Below are 17,646 nucleotides of genomic sequence, written 5' to 3'. Positions count from 1 at the left end.
CGGTTGTGGCCCCATGTGTCAGGTAGGAGTTTAGACAGCTTACAGTCCTTTTTCCTTTGTAGAGATGTGAAGTGAGTGCTGTAGATCTCCTGTCTTATTTTAGTGAAGTCCGGTTTTATGGAAGTTTGGTTATTAATGAAGGTCTCCAGGTTGGAGAGCTCTTTTTTGATGTTTTCCTGTTTGCTGTATATCTGTTTTGCTGTATATCTGTATGTCTGTATATCAGACTCTGTTTTCTGACTTTCACTTCTTTGGTTTACCTATTAGACCATGCTGCTCTAAAGTATGGATGATTGGGACGTAGATGAGGACTAAGTGGCTAAGAAAAGTCTGAAATGTTGTTGTGGGGTGGATAACACAGCTGGGAGAAACATCCATGTTTTATCAGCACCCCAGCTATTGCTACAGATCCTGGTAGCAGCAGTTGCCAAGAGAGCTGCAAACAGTCCTTGGCAGGAAGGCTGAATTTTTTTTTTCCTGATGTGTCCCTTGCTGTGGTTACCCATGTCTTTGTCACTTTGAGATTGGGTTACCACAACAAGCTTTCGCCTTCAAGCTATTCAGAAATCACAGCCAATGACAGAATGCAGCAGTCCGCTGGTTAAGGAGCCTTTCAGCAGCCAGCACATTACACTGGCTCCCAGCTGATTTCCAAGGGAAGTTTAAGGTGTTGGTTTGCACTGAAGAGCTCTGAATGGCTCTGGTCCTAGCTGCTTTAAAGGCTGCCTCTCTCCCCGTGTGAAACTACGGTAGCTGCTTTCATCCAAGGTGCTATGATGTTCCAGGTCCCAAACCCAGGCCTGGGAGGTCCCAGACAGCTGCTGGCATCCACCCAATGGCTACAGGAACCAGATGACCTGGGAAGCCACAGGGCTACAGCCCCAGCCCGGGCACCACCCATGGGTGCTCTGATTGGAGGATCGCCCAGCTCCACCAATTGGTCCAACTACGCTATTTAAACCAGGAGGAGGAACAGGAAGCTTGTCTGAGCAACAAGGTGGTTTCCTGTTATGACTGCATGAACCCTGCTTGTGCCTGACTAGCGCACCCAGCCCTGTTCCTGCTCTTCTCCTGCCTTCACTCCTGTTCCCACCACTCTCCTGCTCCATGCTGGATCCTTGCCTCTCCCTCCTGCCCCTATGCCTCATTCCAATCCTCAGTGACCAGTCCTGGCTCTAACCCTGGTCTCCAACTACTGACGCTTGACTCTGGCTTGACCCTTGGCTCTGACTCTTAGCTTTGATTCCCAGTTCCGACTCTTGGCTTCAGCCCTGGCTCTGGTAACTGGCTGTTGACTCTGGTGCAGACCCTTGGCTTCGTTCCTCCCCCTGGACACCTGTTCCACCCACTAGCCCTGACTCCTGCTCTGACCACTAGGCAAGACCACCTACATTCTAGTCCCTAACAGATGCTCCAGCTACTAGCTCCCGTAAATTAAATGAGAGAGGGCTGAGGGCAAAATGGTTGGGCTTTGGAACTCATGTCTCCTCATAGGTCCACTAGTGCTGGACATGGCACATGCTGCAAGCTCTCTCTGTGGTTTCTGAGTTGCAGTTGGTTCTGTTCTAATGACCCTTTTGACATGGATTTCATTATTGCCTGCGCTTGTAAAATTGCACCTGGATATTGGCAGGAACAACCAAGAAGACTCTAAATAAAGCAATGTAAGGCACATTCTGCTAGGGTTCGTACCTCACTCCATATGTCTTTGTTTAAGCAACTTGAGTAATATTAAAAAAACAAATACCACCCTTTGGGTTGTGCCCAGGGAAATTTTCTGTCTGTAGCCTGGCCTGGCTGTATAGAAATGATCTGTCAAATATGGAGGTCTAACGTTGCAACAGTCTATGGCAGAGAGACTGAGGCAGATTCATACATAAGCCCTACCAGGAGAGCATACAAAAATAAATGTGGCAGTTAAGACATGAGCATAGCCAACTTGAGGCCAGATCCCACACTGTGGTCACCATAAAGTACAAAGTCGCTCCTCAGTACCCTTCTGGAATGAAAAATTCTGAGGTATCGGGGACTGACACAGAAATGCCAAGAAAGGAGCTGGCAGTCTGCCCAGTGGATACAGTGCCAATAATTACCATTGCAGTTGCTCTTGACACTGCAGACAGAGGGATTTTGAATATTGCTGCATTAACCCTGCAGTTGTGGATGGCAACAGGTTTCTCAGCTGAAGCTGGCAGTTCAATCCACAAGGCTGGAAGCAAACCATCCACTGGATATTGACATGGAGGCTGGGTGTTCAAACTTCAGCATGCAGTCAACTTCAAGTCTATGAAAGACGGTTGCATTGCCGTAATGCACGTTCAGGTTCACCTGTGTAAATCCAGGATACTTCCAACTTCACTGCTCTAACGTACAGCTACATCAAAGCCCAGAGAGATTATTTTGCTCTAAATAGTTGTCGTTTGGGACCCTAAATAATTTATGTGAGCAAATTGTATCATCTCTCTAATCAGCACAACTCTTTCTGTACGCCCTTATATGCACTTTTGCAGTGATTCCTATGTGATCTGGCACAAAATATGTGCTGCACTGGTAAAGGGCAAAAACTGAAATAGGATTTTTAAATGGCTGACCAATAAAATCGGCCTAGGAGAATCACGTGAGAGATCAAAAGAAGAGCTGCCAACCTGAACCATGCATTGACCCTGAGTTGTGACAACCAGAAATGTTGGATCCCTCCTGATCCCCCTCCAATCTTTTCCAAGTGCATTCTGACACTGTACTTTGTACCAAACTCTCACAGCTCTTAGCCACCTCTCTGCTGGGAAGCTCCAAAGTGACCACAGAGTTCAGCTACAAAAGGGGTCGTTTTTGGACAAAACATTTCTTTGACTTCACACATCCTTCAGTTGCTTATTAGTATGACACTATCGCTTAGTAGAAGAAAGAGCTAATACACACGAACAATAGTTCATTTGTACAATTGGGTTTTAAATGATATAGAAGTAGAGTATTTATCTGCAAAAAGGTATCGTAAGTCTCCCTGAACAAGGAAGCAGAAGTAAAGCTACCACTCCTCTGCTTTAGGAAATTCGAGTTGCAAAAGCAGCCAGCAAATTGTGGTTTTCATAGCACTGAGTGTTCATGAAACAAGGAATTTGATTTAGGGGGAAAAAATGGGCAAACCCTTCCTGCGCCAAACCGCCCTGTAGCCCCTCAGAACGCACATATTCAGACATGTTCATTTTTGAATTACCCAATAACCGCTTAAGGCAGTTGAATGAGCTTTTTTGGTTTGTTCAGGCAGAGTGACAGAGGACAGTGTGAACTATACGGCATGGAACCATTTTGAAGCCAGGTAACAATCGGTACCATTGTCACGCAGCATGCAGCTTGTTGGTTACAAACGGAGTCCTGCAGACACTACGTAGCATGAGGAGTTGCTAACCACAGAGAAGACTCCCGCTGAAGTCCAGAGGATGCCTTATGATTGCAACCACTACGTCCTCTAATGAGTTTTGCACGGCAGACACCTTAAATGGTGACTCTTCACAGTGGGATTCATTTTGCTTTGGTGGCCACCGTGACACATGCACACTGATTGCCATAGTAAAAAGCAAGCTCAAAAATCTGGCATCTGCACAATAAAAACATGCAACAAAGACAAAGAGTGGTGAAGCACTGGAATGGGTTCTCTAGGGAGGTGGTGGAATCTCCATCCTTAGAAGTTTTTAAGGCCCAGCTTGACAAAGCCCTGGCTGGGATGATTTAGTTGGGGATTGGTCCTGCTTTGAGCAGGGGGGTTGGACTAGATGACCTCCTGAGGTCCCTTCCAAACCTGATATTCTATGATTCTAAGACAATCAGCTATGGCAGAGGAGCACCCAGGGCAGCTTAGGACATGGGGGAACCAGAATGTTCTAAGCAACCTTTACACTCAGCTGGTCCTGGGCCAGCCCCTGAAGTTCTAACTTGCACCAGCCACTGACAAGGGGCCAGTATGGCCGCTGGGCATTATCTGTGGGCAGGAGCGCTAAAACCTTAATTCCCTACGTCAGGAGCCAGGAGTGGTGAGATTGTCTTCATGCTGCTACGTTCACTCTGTGCCTCCAGTGCCGGATATTGTAGGTCCAGAATTTGATGGCACTGCAACTGCAGAGGAAAGTTATGCCGTTGGCCTTACTGTTTTATGAAGAGCTCCATCATCTATATATTAAAATACTAACAGAAGGAAAAAGCATCCTGGTAATATATGAATAATTGTAGTGGCTACCCTAGCTCATGCATAGCTGCACATCTCAAGATAGGATTTGCATTGCATGGGTTGCCCTTCTCTTCCCAGGAAAAACAAAGCAGGATGACAACAAGCGACAGGCTGGATTTTCACTGTAAACTTTAAATGTCCTTGGTTTGGGGATGTAAGACATACCCTTCATGTTCCCTGGATTTAATTCCCTGTGACTTTTATAGTGGCAACAGCAGCTTATGTTATAGCTAAGCTTATGTGGAGTCTTTCATTATAACTAGACTATAAGATTTTTATTGGTAAATGTTGGTAAATATCAGTTTTGTCGTATACACACAAACTAAGGAAAAAATCGTTCTGATGACAACTGCTGTTTACAGGTAGGCAACAGAAGAATAGTGCTGCTTGAGACCTTATTAGCATTTACAGATATTTCCTTTGCATATTTTGACATGTGACATTGACAATTTGTGTTTTAATGGTTACTAAGCTTTAACTTTTGACTCTCATCATCTACCATCACTAAATAATTACTGTCTGATGCCCCTCAATATTTCCCACAGCTAGGGAAATTTAAATTGATACAAATAGAAAAAATGCTTAAAACCCATAATTTTGCACAACTGTGAACATTTAAATCTGTAAAAATAAAAAAAAGGTTTAAATAGAAACATTGATAGCAGTTGTCAACATTATAAAAATAAAAACTGCATTTTGCCAAGCTTAATTATAACTTCCTTTCTAGGTGCTGATAACTCTGAAAAATTCCCCTTTCTGGATGAAATTCTCCTGGTTTAAGACTAAGCAAGAAATTATTATTATTTTAAAAAAAAAAAAGATTCAGCAAAATCCCTTCACCTGCAATTTATTTTATGGAAAGGTGAAAAAAATATATTGTCCCCTTTTAAATCAATTTTAAGAGACTTTTTGCTCAGGGGGTAACATGTGTATGGCTGAAACTGACAATATGAAATGACACTTCAGTTAGCTTGTCCTCACTGTGAATTGCGCCTTTCAATTCACGCAAAGGACGAAAGAGACGGGAGTCCCTCACTGCTCTACTGCTCAGCTGAGCACTAGAACAGAGAAGGCTGGGGGCAAAGTTATCCTTAAACCACCATTGTGCTCCCCTGGATTCTACATCTTACTGGGGGACTGCACAGTCCCTGGCACATATTAGAGCAGCCTCAAGGCTGCCTTAATTTATGTTCTGCTACTTATGGCCTCCTAGCCAAGAACAGATGGAACACAGAGTCCAGGGAAGCCTTTTATGCACTGGGATTATTTGTGCCTTATTTATAACCTCTTCTGTAATGCTGGAGCAGAACCAAGAATAAATCTCATGAATGTACGGAAACTCAAGACCCAATTCTACAGCACTTCATATCCTGTGTAAGCCTATACATCACTGCAAGGAGGGATAGCTCAGTGGTTTGAGCATTGGCCTGCTAAACCTAGTGTTGTGAGCTCAATCCTTGAGGGGGCCACTTAGGGATCTGGGGCAAAATTGGTACTTGGTCCTGCTAGTGAAGGCAGGAGGCTGGACTTGATGACCTTTTGGGGTCCCTTCCAGTTCTATGAGCTAGGTAATCTCCATATTTTTATTTTATTTTTTTTAGAATAGGAATGTTCTGATTTGTTCTTACACCCAGGAGTCAAACTGTGACAATAAGTATGAAGTATATCCTGGATAAAGATGAGGAACTTGTAATAATGATAAATATGTAGCTTTTATGCAGCACTTTTCGTCCATAGACCTCAAAGCAACTTGCAAAGGACATTAAGTATCACTGTGTCTCACTTACAGGTAGGGAAACTCAGACACGGAGAGACAAACTGATGTATGCAAAGTCACACAGCAGGCCAGAGACAGAGACAAGAATAGAACCCAGGTTTCCTGTATGTCAGTTCAGCCTCCCAGAAGACACATGGTCTGTGGGAGCCCATCCTTTCTCATGGAAAAAAAATTATATAAACTACCATAGGAGAAAGAGGTTGTCAACGCACAATTTTACCACTAATCTCATACCATTTAATGTTTTCTTAAAGCCCCAGCATCTGGAGTCAGGTGATTACATGTCAATCATCTTTCATTAAAAAAATAAGGTTTTAGCCCTCAAATTGTGGAGAAAAGCTTGAAAAAGTGATCCTGAAAGGCTCAAACCCAGAAGGCAAATATCCCCCACCCCACTTCCCAAAAAAATCATGGTGTGAAATCCTGGTCCTGGTGAAATCAATGGCAAAACTCCCACTGACTTCAGTCGAGCCAAGATTTCACCAACTATTGGTATTATTATTGTTTAAATCTCATGATTTTTACGCCAATCTCATGATTTTTCAGGGGCCTGACTCAGGGGTTTTGAACGCTTGTGATTGGTAACAGTACTGAAGTTTCCCATATGGCAGCACAAACACAGTTCCTAACCTTTTTATGAACTAAACAGACCCTTTCAAACGCATAATGGCAACTCCAAACACACCATTGTCTGGGCTCTACAAACATCATTCCAAGTGCACTGTGAGAACCAGACTTACATAATGAAGACTCAGCGAAATCCTTTTAATTCCACAGCCCTCTACCCAAGAGAGCTCTCAGTCGTTAAAACGTCAGCGTCCCTTGAAAAGCTTGCACTATATCATAGGTTATCTTTTGACATTTTTAATTACACCATTCGGTTGCTTTCCAGCTCAGCAAGATACAGTGCTGTAGTCCGTCTCAAAGGATTTCTTTATATCGCCCAAATAAGGGAGGAGATTGCTTCCCAATGTTTGATTCTACCAGGGTTTATACTTTAATTTCTAACTGAGCACAGCACTTACTGAGCTCCAGACAGACAACTGTGGCCTTGCTAGCATACGCAGTCCTTTATTTGTAAGTTTGCATAATACTGATCTCTCCACAGTTATTTCATGGGCTCTCCCTTGTGTACCATCACATTCTAGATTTCATTTTTTATGATGAACTCTGTCCGTTCTCTTTTAAATTAAAGCTGTTTCACTATGACGTCTCCATGGTGCTATTTTTTATTTGAAAGGATATTTACAGCCTTTGGTGTAGGCAGTAAATATGTTTCCCTTTTAACATATCTTGGACCCAATATTCCGAAGAAAGAAAATTTGACCAACACACAAAAATACTCAGAAACATTACAAGCAACGTCACACTAAGAACTATCATAATTATTTCAAAGTTGAGGCTTACCAGACCTATCTGCGAATGCTGTCAGCAGCAGAATTATTTTTGTGCATGTTGGCTAACACCGGCAAATACTGTCTGAGGGAAACAGGCTAAAGCATCTTATTTCGCTCAGTTCAATAAAGTTGTTTAAAACAAACTACAGGAGAATGAAACACGAAGCAAAATATAATCTTGTTAACTGCAGACAGTTTACTGAACAAATCTTCACCACAGATTCAAGTCAATACTCTTATAAATGGAACACATTGAGGTCAGACATTTAAGCAGTCACACAGTAGGTGAAAATAATCACTGAATAAAAATAAGTAGGGTAAGATACAAGACAACAGAGCTAAAACTAAAAGGATGACTCCGCATTTGTGTGAATAATTATTCTGGCATTACTCTGTCCAACGCTAATCCTCAATGGCTCATAAAGGTTCAATCAGTCTTTAGTGTAGCCCAGGAATCATGGCTACAAAACAAAGAGTAACTGGATTAAAATCTTTACATGGTCACAGGTCATGTCTGTGTCACATATGGCCGCTTAAAGGAATATAAAGAAGAATCTACTAAAAGAAAATGACATTAGAAAATATAACTTCCTGGTGTAGGGGCTAGCTCAAACTACAGGGTAAGTGTTCTGGCAGTGTAACAAAGGTGAAGTATGATTAATATTTGAAAACTGTTTTCAGAATTATGTCAGTAAAATAATAAAACAAATAACCCTAATTGTAATGTTATCATTTAGAAACTATACTGTATACAGTTTGCTTAAAATATCCAGTGCTTCCAGACTTCCTGAAGCTGAATTTACCAATGAGAGATCAGCATGTATTTCTATTAAAAACCTTTCATAATTATTTTTAAAATGAAAAACATGTTAATGAAGCTGAAGCATTTCTCTTTGACTTCCTGCAGCTGTAAACTTCAATTTAAGAATTAACCTTTTTCATTCATAAACAGCGAGAGCAGCAAGGTTTAAAAAAATTCTCTAACGCGTACCAATAACAGTATATCAGCAAAGTTATCACATCATTACATGTACACATAGCAGAGCTGTCTATCCCCTCTGCCTCCCTCCCCACATGCTTCAGCATCTCTCTAAAAATACAGAACAAAATAAAAATTGCTAATAAAAGGTCATTTCTTACCTATTCTCACCAATGATTATGCCAGTCTGGGGGGGAAAATCCGCTAAACTGTTCTGCTATGTTAGTTTTTACAGTTTACTTTCCTGTGATATGCTGCTACCAAGAACACAGACAGCACTGCAGTGTGATAAAACATCTTGTTTTCTTTCTCAAAACTGTGTGGCATACACTGGTAGGAGCCTTCTTGAAATGAGCAGCAGGCTTTTGCAAAAGCCTTTTAGAAGAGACACACACGAAACATACTGTTGCTTGAAAGAAAATGTGCTGTGGAAACCATTAGCAGGAAAAGGGTGATTTTTGCCCTGTGTCTGGATGGGCTTTATAGCTTACAGTGCCTGCCTCAGAATTCCAGCTTGGTCGTTTTGCTTTTTCCCTACCAGATCCTCTTCCAGCCATCCAAATGCTTTCAGCAGACCCCCCAACGTTGGCTTGGGTAAATGACCCTTAGCCAGCAAGAGTATATTCCATTTGCTCTCCAAAGCACAAGACATAAACAAGGAAAGGGGCAGCCCATCGAGAATCATTGCCAGCTTGATAGCTCAGCCAGAATCTTTACTGTTGCAGTGCTCTCATCTCCTGCATGCTAATAAACCAGTGATGTCAGCAAGTCAAAGCCATTGCATCTGGACAGTTCAAATTGTCATTGGCCAGTGTCTATAATTTATTTACATGTAAATCAGGCTGTTCTTACCAATCAATAATCTCTGCAGACTGTTTAGAAAAAGACAAGAAAATCCTTTTATCTGGCTCACATGTATATGACAAACAGTTGTCTAGGTACCAACGATCAAAACTGAATGGTTTGAAGACACCAATTATCCTTCTAGACCTATGATCTATTTGTTGCTGACCAAATCTCAATATGAATCACTGCGTCCGGTGTAAGCTGTTCTAGCTCATTATCTAATATTACAGCAGGCTTTTAAAGAGACCAATTTTATAGCTCATAATTTTTCTCCTAACTTCCAATGCCCTCTTAATTTTATTCCCCACTAATTTCCTTCGATGCCCCACTGACCCTAGACGCAGCAGATTTGCACCCGCAGGGCTAAACATTCTGAGTAATACACATGATTATTAAGGTGGCATTTTTTTTAGTGCATATTTTATGACCTTTACTTATCTGGCCGGGAGAGTCATGAGGTTTTCATCTTTTGTGTATATCCCAGGTACATAATCCAGACCATAAGAATGAGATCACATAGTCAACAGAGAAAGAGAGCATCCCCATCACATGACATGATCTTAAAAGAAGAGAAACCATACGGAGTAAACGATGTTGTCAACTCTTGGGCTTTCATCACAAGACTGACAATATTTGGTGTTTTCTTTAAAGTTCAGCTCCTGGAGTCATGTGATTACATCAGAATCTGAGGTTCAATCTAGGAAAAAGTGTGTTTCTAGCCCTCATATGTGAAGACAAAAGCTTGGAACTGTGGCCTTTATAGGAAAACAACTGAAATAAAAAGACTTCAAAATGTATTACTTTTGGACCAATCTCATGATTTTTCAGGGCCTGACTCAGGATTTTGGGGCACTTGCTATTGGCAACGGTGAGTAAGTTAGCAAACTCTATATTTTGCAAATAAACAGCGATGAGTTTCCAATGCCATAAATGATGGATTTTATTATGTGATATAAATTTGGTTTAATTATGTGGCATTATACTCAATTTACCAAGGGCCAGATCCTCATCTGGCCTAAATCAACATAACTCCACTGACCTCAATAAAGATCCTCTGGGCCAGACTTTACTGAAATAAATATTTATGGAATTAGCCATTTTTAAAAAAGGAAAGTATCATTTTATTTAAATTACTGGTTCAAACACACGGCCCTGCATAGTAAGTTATATGCTCTAGTAAGGAATCAGGCTCTGATGTTGCAGTTGCATTCACGGAAGCAGAACCCTGAGGCTGCTCCAGACTGGCCCCTGGCTCTCCTGAGAGGCGTGGATGTATGTATACGAGGGACAAGAAACACAAAGTTGTCTTTAAGCCACTTTTGTCCCCTCTGCTGGGTCCTGTGCTGAGCTCAGCTCAGCAAGACTCAAGGAACTGAAACCCTCTGTTTCTACAGTTCTCCATGCAATTCTACTAAAGAGTAACAGTATCAAATGCTTTACTAAGGGTACACCAGGGATTTGGGTAGGTTTTTATCCCCTTCTCAAATTACACAATTCAACAGTGTATGTAGAAGAGAAGACAACCTCCCCCGGGCACACACTTTCACTGAATAGCCACATTTTATCTGTTCCTGCTTTCATCACTGTATAAGCAGGCTGGCTGTAAACTCAATCCTGAATGGTTAATGTGGATATAGCACAAGCATTTGGTAGATCCCTGAACAGGGCCAGCGCTTCCATTTAGGCAACCGCCAGGATTTGGGAGGGCGGCAGACTGCTATGGTGGACCTCCCGCAGGCATGCCTGCGGACAGTCCGCTGGTCCCGCAGCTCCGGTGGAGCATCCGCAGGCATGCCTGCGGGATGTCCACCAGAGCCGCGGGACGGGCGAGCCGGCCCTGCACCTAGGGCACCAAAACCCTGGCGCCACTCCTGGTCCTGAACAGTCTGCCTGCCAAGGCCCCCAAATGACATATTTTCTTTTTAATGTAGGATACGTTAATTCAAATATGTAGTAAATCAGACAAAACTCCACTGAGCAAAGAGCAAAATGAAGTTTGTTTACAGACTGATAATTTAAAGCAGAAACAAATTATATTTATTTACTGTAACAATTTTCGTTGGAAATATTGTTAAAACCACATTATATACAGATAAAAATGGGTTTCATAGAATCATAGAAGATTGGGGTTGGAAGAGACCTCAGAAGGTCATCTAGTCCAACCCCTGCTCAAAGCAGGACCAAACCCACTAAATCATCCCAGCCAGGGCTTTGTCAAACTAGGCCTGTCATAAACAGATAGTTAAGGGTTAATGTCTCTTTTACCTGTAAAGGGTTAACAAGCTCAGTGAACCTGGTTGACACCTGACCAAAGGACCAATCGGGGGACAAGATATTTTCAAATCTTGGTGGAGGGAAGTCTTTATTTGTGCTTTTTGGGTTGTTCTTTGTTCTCTCTTGGGCTAAGAGAGGCCAGAGATGCAACCAGGTTTCTCCAACTCTGAAACAGTCTTTCATGTTTCAAAATAGAAGTATTGGCTAGAAATGACGGTTAGATTTATGTTTGTTTCTTTTATTTGCAAATGTGTAATTTTGCTGGAAGGATATTTTACCTCTGTTTGCTGTAACTTATATACTTAGGCTAGGGGGAGGAGTCCCTCTGGTCTATGTAAAGCTGAGATCCTGTAAACATTTTCCATCTTGATTTTACAGAGAGAATTTTACTTTTTCTTCTTAATTAAAAGCTTTTCTTTTTAAGAACCTGATTTTTTCCTTGGGCTTAAAGACCCAAGGGACTGTCTGAACTCACCAGGGATTGGTGGGGGAAAGGAGGAGGGGGAAGTGAATTCCTCTCTGTTTTAAGATTCAAGGGAGTCTGAATCACCACTTCTCTCTCAGGGTAGCCCAGGGAGGGGAAGATCTGGAGGGGGAGAGGGGGAATGGTTTATATTCCTCTTTGTTTTAAGACCCCAAGGGATTTGTGTCTTGGTTCCCCAGGGAAGGTTTTTGGGGACAGAGTGTACCAAACACTATCTTGGTTGGTGCAGCGTTATCAGATCAGTAGGAATTAAATTTAGAGGGGTACATGCAGGTCCCTACTTTCTGGACGCTAAAGTTCAAAGTGGGAGTAAGACCTTGACAAGGCCTTAAAAACCTCTAAGGATGGAGATTCCACCACCTCCCTAGGTAACCCATTCCAGTGCTTCACCACCCTCCTAGTGAAATAGTATTTCCTAATATCGATCCTAGACCTCCCCCATTGCAACTTGAGACCGTTACTCCTTATTCTGTCATCTGCCACCACTGAGTACAGCTGAGCTCCATCCTCTTTGGAGCCCCCCTTCAGTTAGTTGAAGGCTGTTACCAAATCTCACTCTTCTCTTCTGCAGACTAAATAACCCCAGTTCCCTCAGCCTCTCCTCATAAGTCTTGTGACCTTGCCCCCTAATTATTTTCGTTGCCCTCCACTGGACTCTCTCCACATGCTTTCTGTAGTTGGGGGCCCCAAATTGGACACAATACTCCAGATGTGGCCTCACCAGTACCGAATAGAGGGGAATAATCATTTCCCTCAGTCTGTTAGCAATGTTCCTACTAATGCAGTCCAATATGTCGTTAGCCTTCTTGGCAACAAGGGCACATTGCTGACTCATATCCAGCTTCTCGACCACTGTAATCCCCAGGTCCCTTTCTACTGAACTGCCACTTAGCCAGTCAGTCCCCAGACTGTAGCAGTGCAAGGGATTCTTCTGTCCTAAGTGCAGGACTCTGCACTTGTCCTTGTTGAACCACATCAGGTTTCTTTTGGCCCAAACCTCCAATTTGTCTAGGTCACTCTGTATCCTATCCCTACCCTCCAGCGTATCTACCTCTCCCCCCAGCTTAGTGTCATCCACAAACTTCCTGAGGGTGCAATCCATCCCAGCATCCAGATCATTAATGAAGATGTTGAATAAAACCGGCCCCAGAACTGACACCTGGGGCACTCTGCTTGATACCGGCTGCCAGCTAGACATCGAACCATTGAACACTACCTGTTGAGCCTGACAACTTAACCAGTTTTCTATCCACCTTATAGTCCATTCATCCAGCCCATACTTCTTTAACTTGCTGGCAAGAACACTGCGGGAGACCATATCAAAAGCTTTGCTAAAGTCAAGGTATCACGTCCATCGCTTTCCCCATATCCACAGAACCAGTTATCTCACCATAGAAGGCAATCAGGTTTGCCCGTAGTGAATTCATGTTGACTGCTCCTAATCACCTTCCTCTCCTCCAGGTGCTTCAAAATGGATTCCTTGAGGACTTGCTCCACGATTTTTTTGGGAACTGAGGTGAAGCTGTAGCTCCCCAGATTCTCCTTCCTTTTTTAAAAGATGGGCACTACATTAGCCTTTTTCCAGTCATCCGGGGCCTCCTCTGATTGCCATGAGTTTTCAAAGATAATGGCCAATGACTCTGCAATCACATCCGCCAACTCCTTGAGCACCCTTGGATGCATTAGATCTGACCCCGTAGACCTGTGCATGTCCAGCTTTTCTAAATATTTCTTAACCTGTTCTTTCACTACTGAGGGCCGCTCACCTCCTCCCCATACTGTGCTGCCCAGGGCAGCAGTCTGGGAGCTGTCCTTGTCTGTGAAGACTGAGGCAAAAAAAAAAAAAAAAAGCGTTGAGTACTGCAGCTTTTTCCAAATCATCTGTAACTGGGTTGCCTTCCCCATTCAATAAGGGTCCCAGACCTTCCTGATCTTTTTCTTGCTAACATATCTGTAGAAACCCTACTTGTTTCCCTTCACATCCTTTGCTAGCTGCAACTTTCATTGTGCTTCGGTCTTCCGAATTATACCCCTGCATGCTCAAGCAATATTTTTATACTCCTCCCTAGTCATCTGTCCAAGTTTCCACTTCTTATAAGATTCCTTTTTGTGTTTAAGCTCACCGAAGATTTCTCTGTTAAGCCAAGCTGGTTGCCTGCCACATTTGCTATTCTATCTGCACATCGGGATGGTTTATTCCTGCGTCCTCAATAAGATTTCTTTAAAATACAGCCAGTTCTCCTGGGCTTCTTTCCCCCACATATTAGCCAGACTCCCAGGGGATCCTGCTCATCAGTTCCCTGAGGGAGTCAACGTCTGCTTTTCTGAAGTCCAGCATCCGTATTCTGCTGCTCTCCTCTCTTCCTTTTGTCAGGATCCTGAACTCGACCATCTCATGGTCACTGCTGCTCAGGTTGCCACCCACTTCTACTTCCCCTACCAATTCTTCCCTGTTTGTGAACAGCAAGTCAAGAGGAGCACGGCCCCTCGTTGGTTCCTCCAACACTTGCAACAGGAAGTTGTCCCCAATACTCTCCAAAAACTTCCTGGGTTGTTTGTGCATTGCTGTATTGCTCTCCCAGCAGATGTTAGGGATTCTTCAGTTCAAAGAGTAAATGTCTTTTGTATGAGAGCAAGGAACACCAAATACACACACTTCTGAATGGAGTGGCTCATGGTAATGACCATTACACTCCATCCTAAGTGTTGGAGGAGCTTTTAGCTCATCCCCTAACTGCGTGCATCCAGCCTCACACATGCAACTGATCCCAGAGTTACCATACAACTGGGTTTTCCTGGACACAACCTCTTTTTTCTCCTCCATCCAGGACAATTTTTCTGCTCCAGCCTTTGCAGGTCAGAAAAGGCCATCTCTGCAACTGGACTGGTCCTTCCCCTGCATCTGCTGGATCCTGCCTGCCCTGGCCCAGTCTGACAAGTAAGCGGAACTACCAAGTGCCTCTTGGCCAGTGTGCCTGCCCCACCACAGGGCCTCAGAGCCTGGCTGGGAGGGGTGATGGGGCCAGGCCCCTGCTCCCCACTCTGGGGAGGGGAGACGTCTGCAGTGACAGGCTAGCTCTGCGTCCTGGGCCTGTGCCAGCCACCCCGCCACCATGACAGGGAACATGACACTGTCCCCCATCTCGAGTGTGAGGCCGCAGGTACCCCATCCAGCACCCTCAAATATCCCTCCCTGTACACACACATCCACCCAGCACCCCAAATACTTCCTCCAGCCCAAATGCTCCCCAACTGTACTCCCTCACCAGCTCGCCCTTCCCCCGGCAGTGTCTTCTATTTGGTAACTTGAAATATGGTAACCCTAAACCTGCAGCTATTTTCCAGGCACAAAACCACTCCCATTTCCATTGCAAACCAGGTGGTAGAGCAAGCAGATATGATCCACCTGAACTAACAGTCTTTTATTGTGCACAGACTGGTCACACTCCCATTTTTAATTTTTTTTTTTTTTTTTTTTTTTGCAGGCAGTGTCAGCTGCTCCTGCAAAAGTGGCTGTGCAGAATCAGACCCTGGGGCTGAAAATTTAGCTCCCATAGTCAGCCTGTTCTAGCCCTGCCACTCATCAAGTCTAACTTCTGTGGCCTATTTGTTTGGCTATTTATGTTGTTAACCAAATACTGCTGGAAATAGTAATTACATGCAGAATTCCAAGATTTTAGGTACTAGTTGACACACAATGGTACAATGAAGGTGCAGGTCGTGACCTCATGTAACAGCCCCATAAAACAAATGTTTATAGCCATGCAGCTGACCTAGGGGTTAGCTAAGAAGAAGAAACCTTTGCACCACAGGAGAGCGTATATTTCTCCTCGCTCCTGGCAGATTTCCTCCTCCAATACTTGAGAGACAAAGTATCCTCAAAGTACAATAATTATTGTACAAAAATTATTCTGAGACAAAACAGATGAGATTGTTCAAGTTTTGGTTCCAAATTTCTCATAAAAATGTGCTTTTCTCTTCTGGAAAGGTGCTGAATGGGTTTGTAATCATCACTTTCATATTAACTGCTCTCCTGCCTGTGAAAACACCACACATGTTCCAGTAACTCCAGAGGGCACATTGTATTCCCTGTGACTGAGGCTGTGCATCATGCAGTTTAAAGGGGTGTTTCATTAAGGAGAAAGGTGCTGGCCAAGCAAACTGAGCTTGTTTCATAAAGGTCACTTGAATGACTTTTACAACTACGGAGATGAATCTTGCCAACACTCGGATGCAATTATTGCTCCGAGCTATCATTTTGTTCAGAGAAGAACTTTGGGATGGGATTTGGAAATTTAAAAAAAGGACAAATTATTATAATCAAAACTTAGAATCCCACTCCCAAATTAGGCAGTGCAAGGGCAATAATTATGCCAAAGAAATGTGACATCCTTTTTTGCTGTTGTTAAGGCAGAAAAACTGGACTCTATAATGGCCACTAATTTGTACAAATTCATCCCTACAGCTAGCGTGCGGGAACTGTCATTTTAAAAGCACACAAGCTTTTTTCAACAGCTCGGTTTACTGATTACCTGTCTGTCAATGTGGATTCATGTAACATTGTTTATTCTTTAGACTGCAAAAAATAATACATTACATGGCAAGTGTAGCAGTGGCAGGTAATCGTCAGTGAGGTCACCAAGCTCCTAAACCAGACGGGTGTCAGCTCAAGTTGCCTTTCTGAATTATTTAGTGAACATCCTCTCAAGAGGTTGACCAGGCTTGTCAGGGCAGCCTGCTACAGAAAGAATGTGGTCACTTGGGGATGACTCATGGATTAGGAGCTGCCTCTGAGGCTTCCTTAAATGGCGTTCAGTGAATATGCAGCACCAAGTTGCAAATCCTGCTTTGGAACTTGATTGCTGGCACTTTCTATTTAGCCAGAGTAAAACTGCAGCTGGTCAACAATCACACGCAGCTTGGAGAATCAGAGGAAGGCACATCAATGAAAGAATGGAAAAGGAAACACTGTTAGATAAAAGCAGCAGTGACCTACTTACAGTACATTTCAGAAGGGACATTACCACCTTTGGATAGGGAAAAAAACATCTAATGTCCAATGCACGTATTTTCAGAGGAGATACAGGCTGAGGAATCTACAAATACCAGGCGCCAGGTTGTAAAAAGCCTTGCCCTAAACACACAGTGCTAAGCAACGCTCCTGATTTAAACCTACAAAACAATACGTCTATTCAACAGCATGCACTGGCTGGAATTCTTCTTGCAATTGTGGTGGTGACTGTTGGTGGCGATGGTGGGTTATTTTGTTGCTGTACTCCATCACAGATCCTTTGTTTGCGCACCCTAAGGCCATGTCTACACTATGGGATAATATCGAATTAGCTAAAATCGGTTTTATAAAACTGATATTATAAATTCGATTTCATGCGGTCACACTAGGCACAGTAATTCGGCGTTGTGCGTCCTCCATGGTCCGAGGCTATACGTCGATTGCGAAAGCGTGCTGTGGGTAGCTTCTTCCGAGCTTATCCCCATATGTTCCTCTGGCAGCGCTCCCGCACTTGAAATTCTGGGTTGAAACATTATGTCGGTGGTTCTGGTAAATGTCGTAGTCATTCCATCCTCGGAAAAACATCACTGACAACCTTCGCGCCATTTTTCATTGGATTGCCTGGCAGACGCCAAATGCACGGCAACCCATATGAG

General features: G+C 43.4%; 1 protein-coding gene across 3 annotated transcripts in view; it reads right to left on the bottom strand.

Annotated features, from left to right (window-relative positions):
- PRICKLE2 (prickle planar cell polarity protein 2) overlaps positions 1-17,646 on the bottom strand; it is a 192,542-nt gene that overhangs the window by 70,831 nt on the left and 104,065 nt on the right. The window contains exon 1 of one of the 3 annotated variants that reach the window (XM_032801040.1): positions 8,537-9,063. The exons of the other annotated variants lie outside the window; for them this stretch is intronic. The gene's annotated coding sequence lies outside the window, so the exon portion shown is untranslated. Of the gene's footprint in view, positions 1-8,536; positions 9,064-17,646 lie in introns of those variants that run through there. 3 annotated transcript variants of the gene reach the window in all.

The sequence above is a fragment of the Chelonoidis abingdonii genome, chromosome 17 (genome assembly GCF_003597395.2).
Source record: "Chelonoidis abingdonii isolate Lonesome George chromosome 17, CheloAbing_2.0, whole genome shotgun sequence".
Lineage (NCBI taxonomy): Eukaryota > Metazoa > Chordata > Testudines > Testudinidae > Chelonoidis > Chelonoidis abingdonii.
The sequence above is the reverse complement of the archived record's forward strand: the minus strand, read 5'-3'. Positions and strand labels throughout refer to the sequence as shown.